This window comes from Mus musculus, chromosome 9 (genome assembly GCF_000001635.26).
Source record: "Mus musculus strain C57BL/6J chromosome 9, GRCm38.p6 C57BL/6J".
NCBI classification, from domain to species: Eukaryota; Metazoa; Chordata; class Mammalia; order Rodentia; family Muridae; genus Mus; species Mus musculus.
The window spans coordinates 29477727-29503248 of NC_000075.6; the positions used below are offsets into that span (position 1 = coordinate 29477727).

The 25522-nt window shown below is 42.1% G+C and overlaps 1 protein-coding gene across 4 annotated transcripts in view; it reads right to left on the bottom strand.

Moving 5' to 3' along the window:
- The window catches only part of Ntm (neurotrimin), a 968521-nt gene that overhangs the window by 482978 nt on the left and 460021 nt on the right, over nt 1-25522 (bottom strand). The gene's annotated exons all lie outside the window — the stretch shown is intronic.

Below are 25522 nucleotides of genomic sequence, written 5' to 3' on the forward strand. Positions count from 1 at the left end.
GCTCATAGACGCCGTCATTCAGCAATTACGTCTCATTTCTATGTGGCTGTAACGGTGGCTGTTCAGTGCTGGAAATTATTCTTGTCCTGTAGCAGTTCATTACAAAATAGGACAGAATGGTTGTCTGTCCCAAAAGATGCTGTAGGAAGAATGCTATAAAGATTAGCAGTACATGGGAGATCGCTAAGCCCCACTGTAAGCAACAAGAGCATCTTAGAAGATGAGAGGATTCCTCACTCTGCTTTGACTAGAAACCAGACACACTGGTACATTCTCATCACAGCTTAGAACATTCTAGAAATGTCATTCTTAGATTAATAAGGGGTAAAAGTCTTTGTTATGAAATATAACGCGGCTGGAGGGAGGGGGAGGCACACCTGGCAAGCCCGTACCAAGGTATCCCCCTGAGAAATCACACCATGCGAGAGAACTGGTAGAAAAGAAGTTTATTTGGGAGAATGGAAGGGAGTGCAGGACTGGAAAAGGGGTAGAGGCATACTGATGGAAACAGAGCCATGGGGACAGAGAAGCGGGGAGATGGAGAAGGACAGAAAGGACAAAAGAGAGACTGGTCAGGAGGATGTAGGAACAGAGAGAGACAAAAAGCAGCTTGGGGAGGGAGGGAGGGAGGGAGAGAGGGAGAGGGAGAAGGGGAGAGAGAGAGAGAGAGAGAGAGAGAGAGAGAGAGAGAGAGAGAGAGAGAGAGAGAGAGAGAATTATTGGGTTAACAAGCAATCTTTTCCATTCACACCTGGCCTAGGCGCTTTAAGGGTGGCAGATGATGACACAAGCTGTTGCTGAGTCCCTGGGAGGAGCCTAGCAGAATCACCTGAAAGCTAACAGTCATGTTCAATGGAAATGATAGACAAATAATAAAATACATCCTTCATTAGAAGAAGAGCTGACTTGTAGACGGGATGATTGAATCATCTGGGGTTTCTATTTTATTTCTCTGAAATGAAGGTGCTTCACCGTATTACCCTCCAAGATCACTTCCTTGTCTAATGATCACAAATTCCTGGTTGTAAGGACTCTATTGGGACAGAATGGCAGAGATCTAACACTGAGGTCCCCACTGAAGTTTGGTTGTTCGTTTTTGCCTCCATGTAATAACTTATCTAGACCTATCTGACGCCCTCAATTATTAACATCCTGAACCCACAATACTGTCCTTTAAACTCAGCAAAGAAATCCATCTGGACATATTAAAATTTGTTTCCCAGGATTAAAACAAGTTTCAGATCTGCTTCGGCACAGACACCTAGAGGAGACATGGTAGGCACTGACTGCCAAGACAGCACTTAGTCACATGGGAGACTGCAGAGACCACCAGCCAGGAAAGCCACGGGGATGTTTCTGTATGAACGACTCAGATTGGTAGATATTTCTGTTGAAAGAAGCCTGAGAAATAAGCCAGTGCCTAGTTTTCTAATCAAGAAATCCTATGGGTCAGTGCCCTCCCTTGGCGCACACCTGAATTAAAGATGGTGCATTTGATGCCAGGTCAATTATTGACTGTACAATCCCAGCCAAATCCGATGGCACCACCTGACCTGAGGACCTTGCCACCCTTTCCATTTGAACATCGATTGCGGCTGCTCACCTCATTAGACCGTTCTCCTCAGCAGCCGCTCCCTGCCCAGAGGAATTTCAGCTAATCCCTTTTTGTTGTTTATTTCTCAGTTTTGTTTAAGCGAATTGAGGGCAATGACCTCGGACTTGGAAAGACAAGCCAAACTTCTGGAAAGAAAGCTCCAGCCAGTCTCTCACTCGCCCCCCAACCCCCAACACTCTGCGTATTCCAGGCACTAAGTACCCACTCTTCAGGGATCCAGAACTGTCTACGAGGGCAGTAATGGGACTTTCTAGAAGTGCTCATTATTGCTAACCTTAAGACTAAGTGGAGCCGGAAAGACCCCAGGGTAGTGATCACCTTTTCCCCTTGTGGTCACTATAGACTGGTGCTCTAGAAGAGCTGCTGAGTTGAATGTTTATGGAATGGGTGAACGAACCAGAGATTCATTGCCTTGTTGTTACTTGTACAGCAACCTCTGCTTCCAACAGCTTACCTGCTAACCCACGTCCCCAAGGCTGCAATGGTGAATGTGCATTTTAAGCATGAATGGAGTGATTTCACATCTTTGTACTAACACCAATATTTGCAAGCCGTTAATGTGGATCCTGGGGTTTGCTCTACCATTAATGGTCACTGTAACCTACACTTAGCATCCTGAGTGCAAATCACATGCCTCTAGGTTTCAGGTCTTAGCTGGCATTTTAAAAATGAGTTTAAGATAATCTGTAAATGCTACTGAATCTCCATGCAATGAACTAAGGTGCTTTCGTTGAAGGCCATTATCTTCCTAACAATATTAGGCAGAACACTTATATACCCATTCTGTAGTAAGACACCTTAAATTTTCCAAACAGCAAAATAGCTTGGGGAAGAGAGGACAGCCATTCGGCAAGTTAATTATCTAAGGCAGCCTTTCTGGAGACATTGCGGAGTGACATAACAAGAGTGGCTGAAACTACAGCCTTAGTTGATGAAGGGGCAGGTGGGACCCACAGTGCACCGTGATGTAATTAAAGGATACAAATTCAGAGGGAGAAGGCAGTCGAGTTCCGGTGTGCTCTGCTATTTCCTAGGTGTGAGACTTGGGGCCAATCTGGCATCTGCCTTCCAGAGCCTGAATGAGAACCAAGGGCAGCAGCAGATGTGAAAGCTCTTTGTAAAATGCAAAGACTACCTAAATGTTAGTTGTTAATAGCATTTTGAAAATGAGCAAGCACATCAGTGCTATTATGAAGGGTCAGTGGCAAGTGGCTATTGTGAAGGCACGTGAAGGGGGAGGCTGGCACTTTTGCAGGGATTTTTCTGGGAAGCACGCATTCCCTGTGGCAACACCTACTGTGCCCTGCACAGTCGCAGGCAGCTGAAGGTGATATTGTTATTAATATTACCCAATCATAGGAAAAGTGACTTTCATGTAGATGAAAAGGACTCCAATTTCACTCGATCGGTTGAGAAGAAAAGGGGATCAACTATGTAATAAAAATAACCTCACAGGCTCCCATGTTATAGCTATTTGCGGATTCCATGCATCCATCTTCAGCAATTAAATTGCTCAGCTATAGTCCAAGGGGAAATGTGATAGTTATGCCAGCACAAAGGAAAGGAAATTTTTTTAGAGTAAAAACTGTATTTATATGCACTTAATTTTCACACCAACTTTGTACCTGAAGTTTAGAATCTGTTAGTTCAGATGGCTCATTAGTGGCATGGCACATCTCTATCATTCTTGCAGGTTGTATTGTAGTGACACAAGGAATATAGAGAATATGTGCTTTGCTAATTACTAAATACTGTATAGATAATAGATAAAAAAATGTTGTTTCATGTGATAGCTAGCCTCCAGATGGCTTCAGTGGGTCTCTCCCAGTACCTTAGGTATATTTCCTTTTCTAAATCCCTTCCACTTATGTGGAGGTTGAATCCAGGGACTTGTTTCTGATAAATTGACTTCATTACAAACATTGAGGTCTAATTATAAAGGACCATGTCTTTCATCTCATTCACCACCCTTTCTCCTCTCTCTTTATGACTCATTCCCAGGAAGGACAATGTCTGTGTTGGGGCTGCCATACAAACATCCACATGGAAAGGATCTGAGGCCAGCCTCGGACCAGCATCATAGGAGGAAGACTCTGCTGCTAGCCACATGTGTGTGCTTGAAGGTCCATCCATCCTGGCAAGAACTTGAGATGCTTGTCCTTCTGATTTAAGCTTTCTCCTATATCGAAGGCCAGAAAACGCAGGAAAGTTGTGCCCACACTCTGAACCCAGAGCAACTATGAGGGAACAATCATCTGTTGCTTTAAGTCACAACTCACAAGTAATTAACTCACAAATAAATAGTGCATGTCAGCGATGACTCTGAGTGGACCATAATATAGCACAGGCTCAAAGATCCCAAATGTGTTTAAAACTAAACCGATATTCTATCCTAAGATTCTGGCAATGATTTAAAAACTATCAGGTCAATCCTTATCAACTATCTCTGCTCAGAATCCACCCATGCTCTCTGTCTTTCACAGAGGGTAAAGAAAACTTATTGACACAATACAAAGTCAGCTGGGCTCACCTTTCTTTCAAGCTAGCCCCATACATGTAAAGTCATACCTTATGTTCTAGCCAACTCTGAACTTCCTGTGGTCCCCACATAATAAACTCTAACAAGCACAGGTCTTCACTAAGCCTTTGGTCAAGTTGGCCTTCACTGCTTATCTCTTGGCGTCCTTCTATACACACAAAGTTAAGTCTCTATTGGAAACAGGATAGCCATCAACTTCTTTAAGTATCCTTAGATCCTTACAGATTGAGTCAGGGATCAGCCTTCTGCATGCTAGTGAAGCTGTGGGCTTACTGCTACTAACACCTGTGTTATAGTCATAGTCCTTGCTTTATGTCCACGTGTCTGTCTTAGTTCTTAAGCTCTAAAATTTTTGAAGGTAGCTCTGAGGCTACATCTATCATTGTGTCTAAGAAGGAAAATCTTCGATGGCTATTAAATAGAGCTCTAAGCAAAGGCCTTGAACTAATCCTAAAACTGATTGTATATAGCGGTGCCTTTGAGGACATTTCAACCAGAGAAAACAGTTGCTACATGAGAAGCAACTAAGGGACTTCCAAAAGTGTGGCTCTATTCTGCCACCTGGCAAACTATTAACCTCCCAGCTTTCCTGCTGGGTCACTGGAGAAACAATTGTCAGGGATTTCTCCCCTGGCATTTTTCCTCTGCTGCCTAGTTAACTCAACTATGATCATTGTCTTCTTGTGGCTGTTGTATCAGAGACTCTTCCATTATGTAGGTAGTTGTCTTATAGACAAGGCTATTAACTGAGTTCTGTGAGTGTATCCAACTTCCTGACTCATGCAACATGTAAGCAGCATATCTTTTGAGCCAGAAGTAATCTAGCAGATGGGGTCTAGGCCACGTTTCTTAGTTCATAGAAATGACAGGAGATAGATACTGGTATCTTTAGATCTCATTTCTACACCTCCTCTTATCCTATTTGATAATTTGCCTTATTATTATTATTGATAAGTACAGATATTATTATCATAAATTATTCTAATTAAGATGATTTAAATGCATAATAACTGAATCATTGAGTTTGCTACTGAGACCAACATAAACACTTCATTATTTGATTTTCACTGTAACTCGATATTGTAGACATTATTTCAATTTTATTGAAAAGAAAGCTGTGGTGCTGTAACAAAATGAAGGCTTAACATTAATACTACAATCACAGAAGTAGAAGCCTTCACAATCACTTCAGCATTAAATTCATTCCTTCCTCTCTCTCTCTCTCTCTCTCTCTCTCTCTCTCTCTCTCTCTCTCTCTCTTTCTTTCTTTCCCTTCCTCCCCCTTTCCTCCTCCTCCTTCTTCTCTGTCTCTCTCTGTCTCTCTGTCTCTGTCTCTGTCTCTGTCTCTGTCTCTGTCTCTGTCTCTCTCTCTCTCTCTCTTACAATAACTTGAGCTATGGCTGCTCCACCTCAGGTTCCATACCTTTTACTCCTTACCATGTTCATCTTTTATCCTGTTATTGTCCTGGGCCTCTGTGGCTGGGCTTTTGCCATTGAGCCTTAAACATGGACTGTATCCAGCTTTCACACTGAATGCTTGCTTCCATATCCTCAGCTTCAGCCACGTCATGTTTTTCTACTTATTTATGCCTTGCAGTTCCATACCTACCAACATAGAGCATATACTTTCCTTGTTGTTGCTTGGATTGGGGAAGGATTATCTGTTTGTTTGTTTTGTAAATAAGTTCTTATGTATAGCAGGGTAGCCTCAAAGTCACTCTGAAGCTATGAAACATGGAATATTTGCACACACACACACACAGAGAAAGACAGAGAGGGGAGGGAGAGTTGAAATTAGGGTTCACTTATACTTTTCCAATGTTCTGTGGTACAGAAATGGCTTAAACAATGAAAACTGTCACAGAAGATTTTAATTTAGATCTTTTCCAAGCTAAGGACAGGCTGTCTATCTTCTGTGGGCTGGACAGTAGCATTGGCCACAGTTCCCAGCAGTAAGCTGTGTTGTGCTGTGCTGTGCTGTGCTGTGCTGTGCTGTGCTGTGCTGTGCTGGACTTGGCTGTGCTGTGCTGTGCTGTGCTGTGCTGTGCTGTGCTGTGCTGTGCTGTGCTGTGCTGTGCTGTGCTGTGCTGTGCTGGGCTGGGCTGGGCTGGGCTGGGCTGTGCTGTGCTGTGTGTGCTGTGCTGTGCTGTGTTGTGCTGGGCTGTGCTGGGCTGTGCTGTGCTGGGCTGTGCTGGGCTGTGCTGTTCTGTGCTGTGCTGTGCTGTGCTGTGCTGTGCTGGACTGGGCTGGGCTGTGCTGTGCTGTGCTGTGCTGTGCTGTGCTGTGCTGGGCTGTGCTGGGCTGTGCTGGGCTGTGCTGTGTGTGCTGTGCTGTGCTGTGTTGTGCTGGGCTGTGCTGGGCTGTGCTGTGCTGGGCTGTGCTGGGCTGTGCTGTGCTGTGCTGTGCTGTGCTGTGCTGTGCTGTGCTGTGCTGTGCTGTGTATGCTGTGCTGTGCTGTATTGTGCTGTGTTGTGCTGGGCTGTGCTGGGCTGTGCTGTGCTGTGCTGTGCTGTGCTGTGCTGTGCTGTGCTGTGCTGTGCTGTGCTGTGCTGTGCTGTGCTGGGCTGTGCTGGGCTGGGCTGGGCTGGGCTGGGCTGTGTTGTGCTGTGCTGTGCTGGACTGGGCTGTGCTGTGCTGTGCTGTGCTGTGCTGTGCTGTGCTGGGCTGTGCTGTGCTGTGCTGGGCTGTGCTGGGCTGTGCTGGGCTGTGCTGTGTGTGCTGTGCTGGGCTGTGCTGTGCTGTGCTGGGCTGTGCTGGGCTGTGCAGGGCTGTGCTGTGCTGTGCTGGGCTGTGCTGTGCTATGTGTGCTGTGCTGTGCTGTGCTGTGCTGTGCTGGGCTGGGCTGGGCTGTGCTGGGCTGTGCTGGGCTGTGTTGTGCTGTGCTGTGCTGTGCTGTGGTATGCTGTGTGTGCTGTGCTGGGCTGTGCTGGGCTGTGCTGGGTTGTGCTGGGCTGTGCTGGGCTGTGCTGGGCTGTGCTGGGCTGTGCTGGGCTGTGCTGGGCTGTGCAGGGCTGTGCTGGGCTGTGCTGGGCTGTGCAGGGCTGTGCTGTGCTGTGCTGGGCTGTGCTGTGCTATGTGTGCTGTGCTGTGCTGTGCTGTGCTGTGCTGGGCTGGGCTGGGCTGTGCTGGGCTGTGCTGGGCTGTGTTGTGCTGTGCTGTGCTGTGCTGTGGTATGCTGTGTGTGCTGTGCTGGGCTGTGCTGGGCTGTGCTGGGTTGTGCTGGGCTGTGCTGGGCTGTGCTGGGCTGTGCTGGGCTGTGCTGGGCTGTGCTGGGCTGTGCAGGGCTGTGCTGGGCTGTGCTGGGCTGTGCTGGGCTGTGCTGTGCTGGGCTGTGCTGGGCTGTGCAGGGCTGTGCTGGGCTGTGCTGGGCTGTGCAGGGCTGTGCTGTGCTATGTGTGCTGTGCTGGGCAGTGCTGGGCTGTGCTGGGCTGTGCAGGGCTGTGCTGGACTGTGCTGGGCTGTGCTGTGCTGTGCTGGGCTGTGCTGGGCTGTGCTGGGCTGTGCTAGGCTGGACTAATAACCTAAAATATTCAATGGGTGCCATGCACTAAATGCGCATTACAGAATGAGAGACATTTAAGTTGAGGAGAAACTATTTTGTATATTTTCCAGTTAAAAGGTATTTTTAATATACTGTTGTTTTTATTTTGGAATATCTATATTTCAGATTTTGTTCATATGGTTCAAATTTCACTTACACATAATATAAGTAAAAATTTTAAGGGTTTAAAAATAAATATAGCCGGGCAGTGGTGGTGCACACCTTTAATCCCAGCACTTGGGAGGCAGAGGCAGGCAGATTTCTGAGTTCAAGTCCAGCCTGGTCTACAGAGTGAGTTCCAGGACAGCCAGGACTATACAGAGAAACCCTATCTCGAAAAACAAAAACAAACAAACAAACAAAAAGATTATAAAATATAAATGGAATATAAAATACAAATACTAAAATATGCATAGTTTAGTTAAACAATTCATTATTCAATAAATTTAAATTGATTTTAAAAATCAATCACTTCAAAATCTACTAGTATCAGAGTACAACGAAGTGAACCCCCAAATGTATATAAAAATTTCCTCAAAAGACCAAGAGAACTAAAGTCTCAAGAAGAAGAGGAAGAAGGAGGAGAAGAAGAAGGAGGAGGAGGAGGAGGAGGAGAAGAAGAAGAAGAAGAAGAAGAAGAAGAAGAAGAAGAAGAAGAAGAAGAAGAAGAAGAAGAAGAAGAAGAAGAAGAAGGAAGAAGAAGAGAGAAAGGAAGGAAGAAAGGAAGAGGAAGAGACAGAGGAGCAGGGGAAGGAGTGGGAGGAGGAGAGGGAGAGGAGGATGAAAGGGAGGAGGAAGAAGAAGAGGAAGAGGAGGAGGACAAGGAGGCAGCCACTGATAAGAATTCTAAATTCCACAATACACTCTTACATGATTATCCTAGTTTGGTTTCTGCTGCTGTAATAAGCATGCTGACCAAGAACAGCTTAGAGGAGGAAGGGTTTCTTTGGCTTGCATATCATATCCATCATTGAGGCATGCCAAGGCAGGGGATCAAAGCAGGAACCTAGGGGCAGAAACTGAGGCAGTGAGCATGGAGGGAGGCTGCGGATTGGCTTGCTCCCCAGCTCCTATCCAGCTGTCTTTGCAGTAAAAGCCCAGGCCCTCCTGTCCAGAGATGGCCCAGCCCACAGTGGGCAGGGCCTTTCTGCATCAATTAACAATCCAAAAAGTACCCTCCAGATATGTCCAGAGGCCCTCTGATTGAGGCAATTCTTTAACTGAGGTTCCCTCTTCTCATGTGTGTCAAATTGACAAGTGCAGCTTTAATGTTTGATTGAGCAGAGTCTTTTTTATGAATTCAAAGGCCATTTTAGGAAAAATTGAAAACAAAATATGTAGCCAAAAATGGTTCAAAGCATGAAAAATTAAGTTTTCCAGGTAATGTTTAGAACAAATGTTATCAGAAGTTTGAAAACCTAATAACTAGTATTAGGCCCAGGAGCATTTACAGGTTCTAGAAACAGTGCACTCTCTAGAGTAAAAATAAAAGTTAAGTGAGGGTGTGGACAACTGGCACAAGTCCTCTGACTGTCATGAGTACAGTGTGGCAGTGCACACTTACACAGGTGTGGCATGTGCATGTACACACACACACACGTACACGTACACACACATAAACACATAAATACACAAACACACACATGTATACACACACATACACACAGGCATACACAAACACACACATGCTCATAGGCATACACAAACACTCACAAATACACACACACAGAAGGATGTTTTAGAGAGAATAAGGTCCTAAAATGTGCCATAGAACGCTTTATGAGAGAAAATTGTTTTGATTCCAAGTCCAGAATGGAGCATTTGAAGTCATTCTCACATTCAGAGATGAGATAATCCCAAATGAAGATTATCAAACTAAATTTAAAGACAAGATTTTAAAAGTCCAGGAATGTGATTTTGTACATACATTTTAAATTGTTATTATTTTATATGTATGACTACTTTGCATTTCTCTCCACTACTTGGGTGCTTGAAGGATCCCCTTCAGCCTAGAATTACAGTTGTTTCTGAGCCACCATGTAGGAGACTGGAATTGAAGTTAAGTTCTCTGGAAGAGAACTCGGTGCTCTTAACCACTGAGCCATCTCTCCAGGTAGCCAGCACAGGAATATTTTTTAAATGACTGAATTGAGTTATCTTGGAAATACAAAATGGATTTAATTTTCAAAATAAATTAAGTAGTTTGGATTCGATGAATGGACTTGTATAAGGAGACTCAGTATGAGGCTTCCCAGGTGTCAGCTGTGTGCAGTGTCCTTACTGCACATCTGTGGAGCACCTGCTGATGGCCATGCAGCTGGCTAATGGCTGCTCCTTGATGGTCCTTCTGACCATCAAGGTCTAGAAGTCAACACCAACATTAATCTACTAAGTACAATCTCACGCATCTGTTTTGTCTGTAATAGTTTCCTTCAATCAACTGTTATGTGCAACAGTTCATGCACTAGACTTCAGTCCTGGAATGTTTGTTTGGTTAATTCGGAGAAGGGTATAGAAAGGCAACACTATTCATTTCATTTGATCCTAGCCAAAAGGCCAAGAAGCGATAACACTATTCATTTCAAAAGATAGAGCAACCGTTTAATAGAGTATGGTGCCTTTATGATAGAACTGCAAGAAAACAGTGGAGTGTAAGTGCTTTCCTTCATTTCAAGAGGGGGAATTTGCTTTAAAAATAGAATGAGCATCATATTTAATAGTTAAGCTAGAAGAGGGCATTGTTACAGGTCCAGGAACAGAGCAAGGTTGCCTGTGCTCATTGCTTTGGTAGAAGGATATATTGAAGGTCAGAATGCAGTCACACAGATGAAGGAATACAGATGATGAGAATCAAAGAAACCAACGAGCTGCCTAATCATATGATTATCTATACAGGAAATCCAGGTGAGTTAAACATTAATTATAATTGATACAGGAATCTAGGAACACAAATGATCAATACACGAATATCAATTAAGTTTTGAAACAGAAGCTGCACACAAATGAAAAACTAGTTACAGGAAACATGATTTACACTGACAACAAAAATAGGGTCTGTGGGAATAACTGTACAGAACATATATAAGAGATTTATAGCAAAAATTATAAAGCTTTATTAAAAACCTCAAAATGAGACCTAAATAAATGGAAACCTACAGTATGCTCAGGAAAAAAAAAGCCTCCTCATCATAAATATGCCAACGCACATAAAATTATTCCATAAATTTTATCAAATACAACTCCAGAGAAAATACCAGGAGAATTTGACATGACATTACGCATTAATTCGAGGAGCATAAATAAAGGATCAGAAATAACTGAGATGAATCTGATGGGCGCAATGGGAGGAGTCAGTCTCCCTAACAGTGAGATGTGCTGGAGCAGGGAGTGGGGGGCTCCATCAGTGCAGAGGGCATCGTGTAAGGCCAAGAGAGAAACAGATTCAGGAGGTGAGCATCCTCACACAGAAGCAGACCACACTGAGGCAGAGTCTGCCTGAGAAACGTTCGAGATCTTTCAGGAACTGATAAATGATGACAGGACTCCACCCTTAGCCACACTCAAAATGCAACTGCAGCTGGAGGTCTGTGAAAGAGCCACACAAGAAAACAGCCTTTGTCATTTTTGTAGGGTCAAAAAACAAATGACATTGTCATGTAGGAAGTTATTTTTCATGAAAACACACACACACACACACACACACACACACACACACACACACACACAGCCTCATAAAGGAGAATACGGTTTTAGTTCGCTGGAAGGACAGAAGAGTTCAACCAAAAATATAATGTTACTTTCAAACCACAAGTCCCTCGTCAAGAGAATAGATGAGTATCGCAATGCATAGAACTAACAAATTGTGGAGAAAGGGGAAAGGGGAAAATCAAAACCCCATTAAGGAAGACAGCGAAACAAAGCAAGACCAAAGCCTCTAGGAGATGTGGACAGATCTTTAAGGAAAACTAAAGCATATTTTTAATAAATAAATAAACAATAAAGAGCTCAATGTGCTAGTTTACACCTATATTCCCAGCTATTCTGGAGGCTGAGGCAAGAAGATTGTCTTAATCCAGGAGTGGTAGAATATTGTGTGCTATGCTGATCCAGTGTCTGCACTAGGTTTCATATCGATATGGTGACATCCCAAGATTTTGAAAACACTAGGCCGCCTGAGCAGGGGAGAAGCGGCCCAGGATGAGGGAAATTGTTCAGCCAAACTAATAATAAGGAAAATGCAAATGAAAACGATAAAATATAATTATATGCTCTGCAAATTGCTTAGTCTCCTGTCCTCTAATGAGAACACAATACCATTTTACTTAGCAATTTGTCAATATTTGTAAAATCTAATGGTTCTTATATCCGCACCCAGTAGTTCTTGCTAATATGTGCATGAGGTACCATGTATAAGAATGGTTATACATGTCCACCCATCACTGGACCGCTGGAATGTTCCAGATGATGCCTGGGATGGAACTCATGTTCTCATGTGTGCACTGCAAGTGCTTTACCACTGAGCCATCACCCCAGCCCATACTGAGATTATTTTAATAACCCAACATCACAGAAAAACATTATTTGTTTATTTACATACAAATGTATTTGGAACAGAAAAGAATCCAATTTGTACTGAGGAGAAAGGAAGGTAGAAACAAGAAAATGGACTCAGAGAAAAATAAAAAAGGGGGCAATGTCAGCATGAAATGTTACATTTCTTTGATAGTGAGAGCCAAAATAGATTTGAAAAAAAAAAAAAAAGCTAGAATTAGAAACACGGGATTTTAACACATTTTTGCTTTCTTATTCATGATGATTTTTATATGAGATGATCATAAATGATAGCTCTAAATGGGATCCACCTAAAATACATGCCACATTTTCAACCTTGTAGCTATACTATCAATCAATACTTCTGTTGCAGCATTTTATTTTATTTTATTTTATTTTATTTTATTTTGAGACACATTTTCTCTGTGTAGTTTTGGCTGTCCTTGAACTTGCTTTGTACACCAGGCTGGCCTCGAACTCAGAGATCTGCCTGCTACTACCTGCTGAGTGCTGGGACTAAAGGTGTACATCACCACCACCCTGCAGCAGCACCTTATTTTAAAGGTCAATTTTCTATGAGATTTCCTTCTGTCTGCTTGAACATAATCTGTAGACACAGCATATGGAAACCTCATGTCCAGGATCCATCTTTGGGATCCATAAGAAGCTGCTGTACCACTGCCTCTTGGTGTTCTTACTCAAAGGCCATGCATTCTTCTCTTTTCTTGTCTGTCTTGCTTATTTTACTTTCCTTTCAGAGACAATATCTTTCACTATGTAGCTCACATTGGTCTTGAATTCCGTATGTCGTTTTTGCCAGGCTGTCTAGAACTCGAAGATTGTGAGTAGGTGACAACTTGTCTTGGGGTGTCTTTTAACACTTTCAATAGTCATCTATGGTCAACCTCTGTCTGGCTTAACATCCTGGTACTGTCTCCTAAAATCCTTTAGGATGTTGTCCCAGAAAGGTTTCTATTGCTATGAATAAAACACTGACAAAACCAAACAAAACCAAAACAAGAACAAACAAGAAAATATAAAGCACCTCTGGTAGGAAATGTTTGTTTTTATCTTACACTTCCAGACTGCACTATAATGTTGAGAAAGATTTGGGGCAGAAACTCAAGGCTTGAAGGCTGAAAGTAGGAGCTGAAGAAGAATCCATGGAGAAATGCTGCTTACTAGCTTATTCAGTCAACTTTCTTATAAAACTCAGGGCTGTCTACCTAGGAATGGCACTGCCCATAGTGGTCTAGCCCTCCAATACAATCCAATATAGGAATAATCAAGAAAACGCTCCCCAGACTTGCCCAGAAGACAATCTGATGGAGGCAGTTCCTTAACTGAGACTTTCTCTTCTCAGATATGCTTAGCATAGTATCAGGTTGATCAAAAAGTAACCAACCGAGATGTGGTCACAGGCTTCTTTCAATCCAAAAGCTAGAAATATCATCAAACATCACCTGAGATCTCTCTGCTATAACCCAACTACCTGATGTTTCTACCGATGTATTTGAAAAATGCCTTGACTTATTATTTTTTTCCCATAACTATAACTTCATGAAAGAGTTTCTTCATTAGAACACTTTATTGATGCCATCTGAATCTATGTTCCCTAGAAGGGCTGTGGTCACTAATATTTTGCATGTGAGTCAACTATCTCTTACTCTCATTGAGGTGAGAGCTGTTTGGCTTGCTATATGAAGCAGAAACCACAGATTGCAAATTGCACTAGACCTCATAAAACAAATGAACTTGGCCATGCTGAGACACACAGCAAAACCAACCCCAGCTGAAAATATTTGAACAGCATCCCATTCTGACCTTAATGTTCCATAATCAAGTGACAGTGGCTTTTCATGGACTAACATGTTCCAAAGACCACACACTATTCTAGCAAGTGAAATGTCACACCCCCACACCCACACACACACACACAAATGACAAATCATTTCCCTTTCTGCTCCTCATTTGGGTCCTAAAACAATCTAATGAGATATCCAATCCCTTTCCCACTCCTTGCCCCAGCTAAGACCCTCAGGTAATGTTTATCCATACTGGGCAACTTCAGTTAACATAGTTTTATATAACTAAAGGCTTTTCTAGCCATCTATGAATGGGAATCCATCAATGCTATAGGAACAATCAGGAAATCTACCCTTTCCAGTGTGGCTCGTGACTAAAGGTCACTCAGGTTCTCTGGACACTTTAATTTGTCTTGGCTGCCCTATGGTAGCCCTCTTCCAGATTTCTGATTGGTATCTGTTCTTCTATCCCTAGGTGCTTGCTCCTCCTCCATATCCACCCTCACACCACCCCCATGACTCTGAAACATTGCTTGCTGGTTGTGCTATCTATTTTTATGCCAACTTGACGCAAGTTAGACTCAGCAGACAGGTAGAAGCCTCATTTAAAAACTCTCCTTAAGATCAAACTGTAGACAAGTCTGGAGGCATTTTCATAATTAGTGATTGATAGCGGAAGGTTCCTTCCATCGTGGGTGGTGCCATCCTTGGGCTGGTGTTAAGAAAGCAGGCTGAGCAAGTCATGAGGAGCAAGCCAGGAAACAGCATTCATCCATAGCAACTACATCAGCTCCTACCACCAGTTTCTACCCCACTTGAGTTCTTGTCCTGACTTCCTTTGATGATGAACTGTGATGTATAAACAGAAAGAACTATCTCCTTTCTAATTTGTTTCAGTCTTGTTGTTTCATCACAGCAATAGTAACCCTGACTAAGACACAGTGCTTGGCTAGTTTGGGTGTTCTTTGTCTCCAGGCCTTTCAACTGATCTCTCTCATTCGAATGTGACAGCATTGCCCACATCTCCCTTTCCTTATTCTGATTTAAAAAAAAAAAAAATCTGTCTGCCAGCATCAGCAATGTTCATCCTTGGCTATACCTTGGGAACAAAAGGAATGTTAAAACAATTATAACTGCTGTGGATATGACCTGGGTATCTGGCTTCTTAAAATTTGCTAAAGTGATTTTAGTTTCTGCTAACTTAAAAGTAGCTAAGCATGCCATTAATGCCTCTTCCAGACTGCTCCCTTCATAAATACATTTGGGCTGAGCAAAATTCCTATTACTGAAGGAGGTATTTTGCTTCTGATGTGAAATGCACTTCGTTGCTGGGTCACTATATTTGGCAACAGCCCTTGGCAGTACTTCCCAAAACAATAAGGATAACTTGATTATAGAATTATTACAATTTATTACAGTTATTGGTTTCATATTTCAGCCTCTTTCCAGGACTGTATGTTCTGTAAGGGTACTGAACATCTCCTATTCATCTTTATATCTCCAGAGCCAAGATGAGTTGAGGACCTATAAAATGTCTTAGAACTGTGTCCTTAATCTATTTAACTGACCATAAATTGAGTGGTCTCACTTTAAAGTAATTATCAAATTCTCACATGGGTCTCGTGCTGCCAGACAATCACACTTTTCTATTAGTTCCTTCCTCTGCCTGTTTCCCAAGGTGGCTCTTCTGCAGGCTTCTGTCCCTTCTTTCACACCTGTCACCTTCTGGCACCCTCAGCTTTGTCTGTTGCCTTCATTCCCTCCTTCTGAAACAACCTAGAGCAGTTAGCGAGGACTTTCTCAGACTCAACACCCTGCATCTGCCTTTCTGACATGGCACAGACACCAACACCCCTGCCCCAGGGAAATGCAGGCCTCCTCCTGTCCCCACAGGACTTCAGCCTCATTCTTTGTGTCCTTCCTTCAATGTCCTTTTCCATCCTCTCTTCCTGGTCAACTTCATGAACACATAGCCTATTTTTAAGATCCCTTTCTTCTGTCATCTCCTTGCAAGGAAATAAAATAAATATCAATAAGCAAAGCCCTCTACAAAACAGCAGTCTCTCTTTTTCTAGCTACACAGTTGCATGTTCTCAGGGTTTCTGTTAAACTCTTTGATTCCAATCCAATGTATTTCTTAAGCTTCATTTCTGTCTTAGGCTTCTTATTTAATTACAGAATGGCACAGAGCATCAATGCGTTGGTGCTTTCAAATGAACACACCTGGGATAAGCCAGGGCATGTATACAACTGCCTGGCTCTTTGCCTTCACCCTGACATCACCCTGACACACCTCAGAACACGACTCTTTATCATATAGTCTTTGCCTCTTATGTGCTTACAGTCTACTCTTCAGTTGATGGGTTCAGTGCTTCAAAGCAATCTTTGCACCTCTTTTCCTCTCATTTTCATTTTCCTTGTGCAGGACGGCAGTCCTAGGAACTGTTCACTTCTTAACAGCTTTGCTGCTATTTCCCGGGACTTAGCCATTGTCTGCTGTTGTATGGCTATCCTGCTTCCTAATTCACTTCTTCCTTCATGTCCACAGATACTCATATCCATTCAGACGTATTCCCCACACAAGCTTTATTACCCATCTATAGAGGTGAAATTGTATTGCTCTTCTCTGCAAAACACTCTAATATCTGTCGATTTCTTAGACTAAACGTCTATGGCCTTACAAATATTCTAGTATCCTGCTTTTATTGCTTTGACTCAGACTAATTTCTCCTCCTGACAATTTCAGACATGTTGACTGTGTGTCTATCCACTGTGCACATTGACTGCCTGTCAACACACTGTGCAACCAATGTTCTTAGAGCTCAGGAGTGGTAGACTACTGGCTTAGACACTTCTTCCCCCAAAGTCTAGTATATTTCATACACTGTGTCAAAAATTAAAACTCAAAAAGGACATGACATTTTTTTCATCCATAGACATTTGTAAAACACTTCAATGAATATTTGCTACCTAGTAGTTGCTTAGTAGATGTTTTAGTAACTAAACAAGTGAATAACAGATTTTATGTTCTGTTTTATTCAGCCGGTTACACAACTATTTATTAAATCAAGTTGATCATACTATGTTTGCACATATAGAACTTTTAAAAACTTTAAACTTGTGTGCGTGTGTGTGCGCGCGCGTGTGTGTGTGTGTGCGTGTATGTGTATGTGCACTGGAAGGGAGGTTGTTGGCTGTGTATGCTATGGCGCAGCTATGGAGGTCAGAGGCTAGCTTGCAGGAGCTGACTCTCTTTTCTCCTACTATGTTCATCCCAGAGATTGAACCTAGGTCTTCAGGCTTGGGGATGAATGTCTTTGACAAGCAAGCTGCGACAGAGCCAGAACTTGAACCTGCTCTTTGCCATGTGGGATCCCAGCTCTGCCTTTTCCCTTTCTGGTTCTCCCATAACAATTCAAAACACAAACAAACTGCATGTGGAGCTTTGCTGTTCTTGCATTTCCCTCCGGTAATTATCGCCACACAGGACAATCCTTGAGGATCCCTGGCAGACAGAAAGGCTGAATGCCTGACATGGATCACAAATCCAGACTTCCCAGAGAGGCATATGGAGCACGCTCACGCCCTGTGCAGTCTACACCCACCACACCTCCCGCCCCCCGCCCCGAAGCAGTGGTGTAGGGGCAAAGTCACACTTCCCACTTCTTACCTGACGTAAAAATAAATAAATAACTGCAAAAAAATCCAATCTCTGTTTGGAGGCACTAAATCCCCTCTCCTTTCCAGATGGCTGGGAGATTTCTCCCAGGTGGTAAATATATTATTAAGAACTCATTTCACCGTGAAATTGACTATTCAAAACACAGACAGAAGTTAATATATTAGGACAACCTGTCTGAAAACTCGCGTTAGAGAAAATTTATTTTTGTTTAATATAAAACCTGGTATTATACACAACCCTTTCTAGTTCAGCCAGTTAAAGTTGTCCCCAGTTAGGACATGTGTCCCAGTGTCAGGACTGCTACCACCAAGAGTCATGTGTGCCCATAAGAAACTGTGGTCACTCCTGTGTGGAGTCCAACCTAGTGGTGGTTAATCGATGTTCAGCCTCACGAAGACTGTTCGGGGCTCTTGGGTGCACAGTGACTCTTGCCATCCAGCAGCTGAGGCTAAGCTAAAAATCCCTAGCTAGGCTTGTTCTAGAAGATCTTTCCAAGGGATGACCAGGGAGTCCCAAAGGGAAATCTAGTAAAAGAATTTCTGCTACTCAGTCATGGGCTATTTTTATCAATGGAAAAAAAAAATAATGCAGGTTACAACAGGAAAAGGCCTGTCAGTAAGGGTCTGTCTGTCTGTGAATCTTGCAAGCATTAACTCACTCAGGCTTGGTTGAGTCACCTTTCAATAGCTCTTTCCTTCAAACACTGGGGCCATCACTCACACAGATCAATAACTCACTATGTAAACCAGACTGGCCCTGAACTCACAGAGATCTGCTTGCCTCTGCACCACCCCCCACCCCCCACCAGTGCTGGGATTAAAGACATGCACCACCCTAACTCAAACAGATTGTCTGTTGAGGACCTACATAATAAGAATATGCGTCAGATCAGTACTGGATTAGAAAACCCCAGCGTCTAGAGTCACTGACTGTTTAATGAGGGGAGGGCAGGGCTGAACGGAAGCTTGACACTGAATGTGCTCATTGGCTTTTCTCTTTTAAAAAAACCGTTATGCTTAGCAGGGATCTGTGAGGAAGTGCTCGCCTATGAAGGGTCTCCTGCCTCAGTGCTGATAGGAATATACCTATGTCTTCCCCAACAGTGTTTTCTCACTTTAATATACATATGCTTTGAGGCCACTCTCAGTACCTTCACTCTTGTTTACGTTTTTGTCAATAATGTCAAGTTTAAAGACAGATGCAAAAAAAGTTCCTAGGATCTGAGAAGGGACTAGAATGGGTTCTGTTAAAGTCTCAAAGAGATTTTCTTTTGTTTGAAAAATGATCCTTTCAGGACTGACAAGTTGATTTCTAATCACACAATGAGCTTGTTATGCATTGGCAAAAGCAAATCCAACTGACACCTAAATGATGTCTATTAAAGGATTCTTAATTTACGCAATTATTTTGATCCAACTAATTACTCAAATAAGAATTTACTCAAACAAGTGCCTACGCTTTTCTAAAAAAAAGAAAAAAGAAAAAAAGAAAAAAGAATCGAAGTTCCAGAGTAATTAGTAAAGCAGTAATGAATAATCCACTGAAGAATGAAACAATTTTTCATATGTTTAAAATAATGAAGTGTCTTTCTGGGCCACTGACTTCTGCAGCAACTCAGAGAAGTCCAACCACTCGGCATGTAAAGAGAGTCATGCAGAGACGAAGCTCATTGCAAAACCACTTCAGTGAGTTATAATTTCCAGGCTCCAGTAAACTGCCGAGTAGTATAGAGGCTAAGCAAAATTAAGTGATTTAGGAAAGTTCCCTCATCCCTTTATCCGTCCATCAGGCACTTACCATCTATAGCAAAAACCAGGCGCTATGCTGTGCCGTGGCTTATACGGAACACGTTTTCTCATTTAATCCTTGGTTTGATCTATAAAGACTTAAAGGTAAGGAGAGCAGAGCAAGAGTCTCTCTTTGTAAAAGCTCACCAACTTGTTTAATGGAGTTATGACTCCACAAGAAATATTTAGGCGAAAAGAGAAATAACCAACAGATGAACGATGATAAAATTATAACCACTTTAATATAAAATATATGCTAACATAAAATATATATGTAGAAAATAAACACATTATGGTTGAGCAGCTTGCTAAGAAGCTTGTTTTACCAGTGCTAGTTGAAGAGAGAGCTTGCCTGTGCTTAGGAGCTCTTCTCTTGTCCTCTCCAATTCAGCCCCTTGAAGTCTTACTTATTTGCTCTTTGTGCGTAGGTCAGCTTAACTGTGTTTGTACTCTAGATAAATGGAACCACAGGCTATGAGATTTTCCTTTAGTATCTGAAATATTTGGCTCAAATAGTATCTATGTCCTTCTCTGTGCTACTTACTATATATTATTCCTATTAGTCTTGGAAGATTATGTCCCAGTCCAGATATCCATCTGATATGCATGCAACTGTGTTGCTTCCAATTTAGGAAGAAAACAAACACATCAGCTACAAACATCTGTATAAATCATATTTTGCCCAATCTGTGTTTAGAGAATCTACAATGAAAGGACTAATGTCAAGTCCATAATTAACCATTCTCAACAGTTGTCCAAAGTTTTTTGTACCAATTTGGATTACCAACAACAGTGTTCTGTTCTAGTTTCCGTCACCAACACTTATTATCATTAGTCTTTCTAAATTTAAGCCATGTTTGTGGATAGTTCATAGCATATTGTCATTCTTTTAGTATATATCTACTTGTTGGTGACACTGAGTCCTTTATAGATCATCACTTTGTAAAATGTCTATTGAAATCATTTTCCCAGACCTATTGAGTACTTGCCTATGTTGGGGTTATGTTGGAGTTGTGGAAGTTGTTTACGCATTCTAGAGGAGAGTCCTTTATCATTGACATGTATTGTGAAGATCCTAATTGCTCAAATGAGACAGCATAAATAATCACCAGCAGCATTCCAGGGGACAATTTACTATGTCATAGTTTCCAAGACACACACGCACATGTATAGCTGTTGAACTTATATATAGCTCAATAAACTCTTCACTGGTGACTTACAAAACACAGACATGGCTCTTATCTGAGTCCCATAGCATAGAGTGGTCAAAGTGACACAAAAGACCTGCCCTTCCCCTCGAAAACACCCTGATATCGCTAATCTGCACATCAAAAGTCAGGGATGTTTGGGTAGCTGCTTTGTTCCTATATTCCTGTGTTGAAAACAATACCGAGCACATAGCAAGAAGATATATGTTGAGTGAAAAAACGATTATGTACCCTGGAGCCCATTGGGTGTCTGATGTCAGCTATTGGTAGCAATGGCAGAAGTAGAACACGACATTATATGACATACCTCAATTGAGTGATCAAAGCTATATTCCCTGCACTGTTTCACAATTCTACAGTTTAAAAAATCAAGGATATCCATGGAAACTGTGTGGACACTGGTGATCTAACACATTTGAGAAGAATTGTATTTATAAACCACTATTCAAAATAGGTGCTAGAGCTAGGTACTATGCTATCATTGAAAACATATTTTAATCTTGTCATCTCATAAATGTGTCGTTCACCCTCTGAGCAGTAGAAAATTAGCCCATAATTACTAAAGGGAAAAAACTCATTAAAACAAAAGGACAAAACAGATTAACTTAAATTAAATATGAAAATTAGATTATCATTTGGATAAAATGCAATATTCTATATTATCCAGCTGAATGTATGTGTATTTGTATATATACCTTCATACATATTTATTTCTACCCATTCATACATATGCAAGTTTACATATTCCTACGGACATATGTACATTCATATATATATGTATATGTATATATATATGCCACCATCAGTGAATCCCAAAATTAGCTCAGAAAAGGAATTATCAATATATCCTTCACTTGAAGACAAAGGAGCCTGAGACTTAAAAAAGTCTCACCAGGACTGTGCATAGTAGTTCACACTTTTAATCTTAGTACTTGGGAGGCAGAGGTGGGCAGATTCTCTGTGAATTTCAGGCTAGCCTGGTCTACATAGAGAGTTTCATGCCAAGGAGAGCTACATAGGGAGTAGTAAAAACCCCATCTGCAGCAAACAAACAAACAAGTCTCTGCAGTTTTCCCACATGAGTGGTAGAGCCATGCCAACGCCCATCCATCCCACTCTAAGTCTCCATCTTATATCTAACCTGAGAGTAAAATCAGATTGATTTTCAAGGGCCACGGAAATTAACTGAGACACAATTCATTCTCTGTTGGTAACAGAAATGAAGCCGGCAGTGAATCCCTTACTTTTGAGCATGTCTACTAGAATTGTGAATCCTTTTTCCATCATTGAACAAATGCACAAATCCAGTCTCTGTGGGATATTGAGTTTTTCCTTAGAAGTGAGTATCTAATATAATGATTTTTTTTTAAGGCAAAGCCTATACACATGGTCTACTGACCTGAGCACCTGAAGTCTACCTTTCTCTCCCATTAACACTGAATCAGCAAGTGAAACCATTGCACTGAACCTAATAGTGAGAAGCCAAAGCATTATGGGACCTCCAGAGTTTTGCCATCCTTTAAAATCCAGAGTGTGGTCTGTGTACTGGAGATCCAGTTTGAATGTGTGTGGCTCATATGCCTGGACAGTTTGGGAACTGGGGAAAGTTATGGAATGAAATACTCTCTGTTGGTCGTCCATCTGTATTCAGAGAAATTCTGTTGGGGAGGAGAGCTATCCATAAGTATGTGCTAGAAACTCAGATGTCTCACTCAGTACTCAGGCATGTAGATTACTTTCCACATCCTGTTGCCCTCGTGAATATTTAAAAGGTAAATGTTAACCCTAAGACAATCTGAACACTGGGCTTCTCTGGGAGTCATCACTTAAAATTTAGCCTTTTATTTGGATCTAGGGTTAATAACAGTTACTAAATTTCCTCCTGAAAATTATATAGCAAGGACATTTCCAAATTCTCTCCTTGGAAATGTGATGAAGTGGTTGATTTCCTCCCTTTCTCTTACTTCTGTGTGAGGGGCTCGGAGAAGCTTATGGGAAAGGAGAGGCATGGGCTCTCTACAGGCTCCCTGGAGTGCCCTGATCTACAGAAACAAGGAAGTCTCCAGACTAAAGTATGGACTCCCTTAAGCATTCACATATGGTGTGTCCTGGGTTTGGAGAGCAGGGAAGCTCAACCTAGATTGTGTTCAATCATGGGCACTTAATCTATCTCATGGCAGTGTCTGTTCAGAAAATTGGGACATTGGTACTCTCTCATGGCCATGCTGGCCTTAAAGGAATCCAATTTGTTCGTAGGCATTGTAACCAAGAGCAAACCATCACAATTTAAGTGCTCATTAACTTTTAGAGATGGACATGAGTCCAGTAACCTCCTAGAATCTACTATTGTTCACTAAAAATGTGAGCCCCCAAAACACAATGGTTTGCTCCAAGATGTAGTGAGAACTGGAATGCCAGAAGTTCCTGTCTGTGCACTGAGACTTTGGTAATGAAAGAATCAAAAAGATGACATATCCTTGAACTTTGAATGTTTATGTAAGTGTGTGTGAAAGAGAAACACGAAAAGACACAGAGACCCAGACAAAGTGTTCATAGTGGTGTCCTAGGCTATAAGGAAACTTTTCTGCTGCCTTTAACTTTAAAAAAAAAAAAAAAACAAACTCATTAATAACACTGAACAGAGAGTTTCAAATATAAACATAGGAAGTAGGTATCCTGATACTTTGAAGGTACAATAGAGATTAAGTCACTGAGAACATGAGATAAAAGAACCCACAGAGTAAAAACTGTGCTCATTTTTGTATCGTGAAGAGGGACTGTGAAATGTGGAGACAGACAGTAAACATTACAGTGCTACCTCCACTCCAGTAGTGACCCGAGTTACAGGCCTAGAAACCTGGATGCAGTCCTGAACTGAAAAGTTCACAGAAACTTAGTCTCCTGGAACCTTGGCATTCTCATAGCATGAGTGCTCCAAATTTGTCCCTGAGATAATGTGGAGGGTCTTGCATGATTTCTTACAGTATTTTACTGGGTAAGAGTTAGAAATCTCAGGGCAAGCTACTCCCATATGCAAGAATTTACAATTATCTATGTAGCTGGAAGGTTGTGGTCTAAGAAGGAACTAGAGTAAATACTTAGAACTATAGATAGCTGAGTTACACCCATACACAGGAATTTACAATGGCCTCGGGGGAAGGTGGACTATACAATTGACTAGAATTGGAACTAAGGCAAGGGCATGCAGCCCTTGCACCTGGCTTCTAAGATTAAACTGACCTTAGGTGGGGCTGCTTTTGATCCCAGTTGTTATCACTGAATTTTATCCCAGTTGGGTCCTGTTAGCATTTTGTATGCATTCCTCTGTTTCGTGTAAAAGTCACTTATAACACTGGTCCTCACTTTGAGACAAATGACATTCAGATACCACACTCCTTTATGCCCGTATTTGTTTGTCATCAACGCCAACTCCTTGCCCACCTGTTTGGAACCCCAATTTCCCGAGGATTGAGGGAGTCTGACTGGGGCCTGTCCACAGCATCACGGTGTGAGAGTAACAGCAGCATCTTGCTGTTGGTGCTGGTGTGTCCATGGCAATGATCTTAATGGTGGTGATTGTAAGAGGGCTGGTGTTGTGATGAAAGAGACAGTAGTAATGTCTGATGTTGGTCATGGTGGTGATTTGTGGAAGTGGTAGTAATGGTGAAGATGCTGTTGTTGGTTCAGGCAGTGATGGTGGTAGTGATTGATGGTGGTCATTATTATGGTGATGTTATTGGTGGTGGTTTGTTGTGATGGTGACAGTGGTAATAGTTATTCATGGTAGTCAAGTCATGATGATGTTATTGTTGATGGGGGTGAGGCTCATAGTAATCGTGATGGTGATAGCAATGGCAGTCATGACGCTAGTACTAATGAAACAAATAGAAAACCACTGTACACTTGCAACAGACAACATTGTGGTAAGTGCTTGATCTGAATCAGCCTATTCAGACCTAAGCTTATTCCCTGTGGTAGTTGCTTGGCAGTTGCTTTTATTCTCTTCCCCTTAAAGATGAGAAAAATGAGGCATGGAGAGTGTAATAGCTTCTCAAGGTCACTTTTTAAGTTTTGAAGCAGATATTTAAAGTCAGATGATATGACTCCAGAGTCACACACCTTCACCATTCTGCAATGCTTCCAGGAAAATGCAGAGAAGCAAGAATCTAGAAGCAGAAAGATATATTCTTTGTGTGCCGATATCTGGTGATGGGAGACCTGGGGGATATTATTGCCTAATGACGGCAGGGGACTGCTTTAAGTACAGAAGATCACAGTCTGAAGAATAAAAAAAAATGGGTGGACTTAGAAATTAGAGAGGTAACTGTCCATAAAATGTGATCATTTCATTAGAATGTGACATGACAAATTGAATAATGGTGCTGGGTACCTTCAATTTACCTTCTATGTAGCTTGGCTTCAAGATGAGAGTATAGTGTGAGCATCAGCTTTCGATACATCCTCAGATGACTTCCTGGTCTTGGGTGATGCTATATAATCAGTGAGGAACGTGAGAAAAGGAATGAAGTATGGCTACAAATATTCACCCTGGCAGAAAGAGCCATTAAGCATTGGTCACCAAGGGATGAAATGACTGGTAGTGTATTTTAAATAGCAATAGGAGACCCAAGCACCAATAGAATAAATTCTCAGTCCTTCTATCTACCTCCCACCTCATCCTTCCCCCTACTACAATCCTTCCCATGTTAGAGAGTGGTCCCTCGTCAAGATGCTGTGTGTAACTTCCCCTCAGTTTTACATTTCTCTTTCTCCACTCTGCTGAGATTGCTCAGT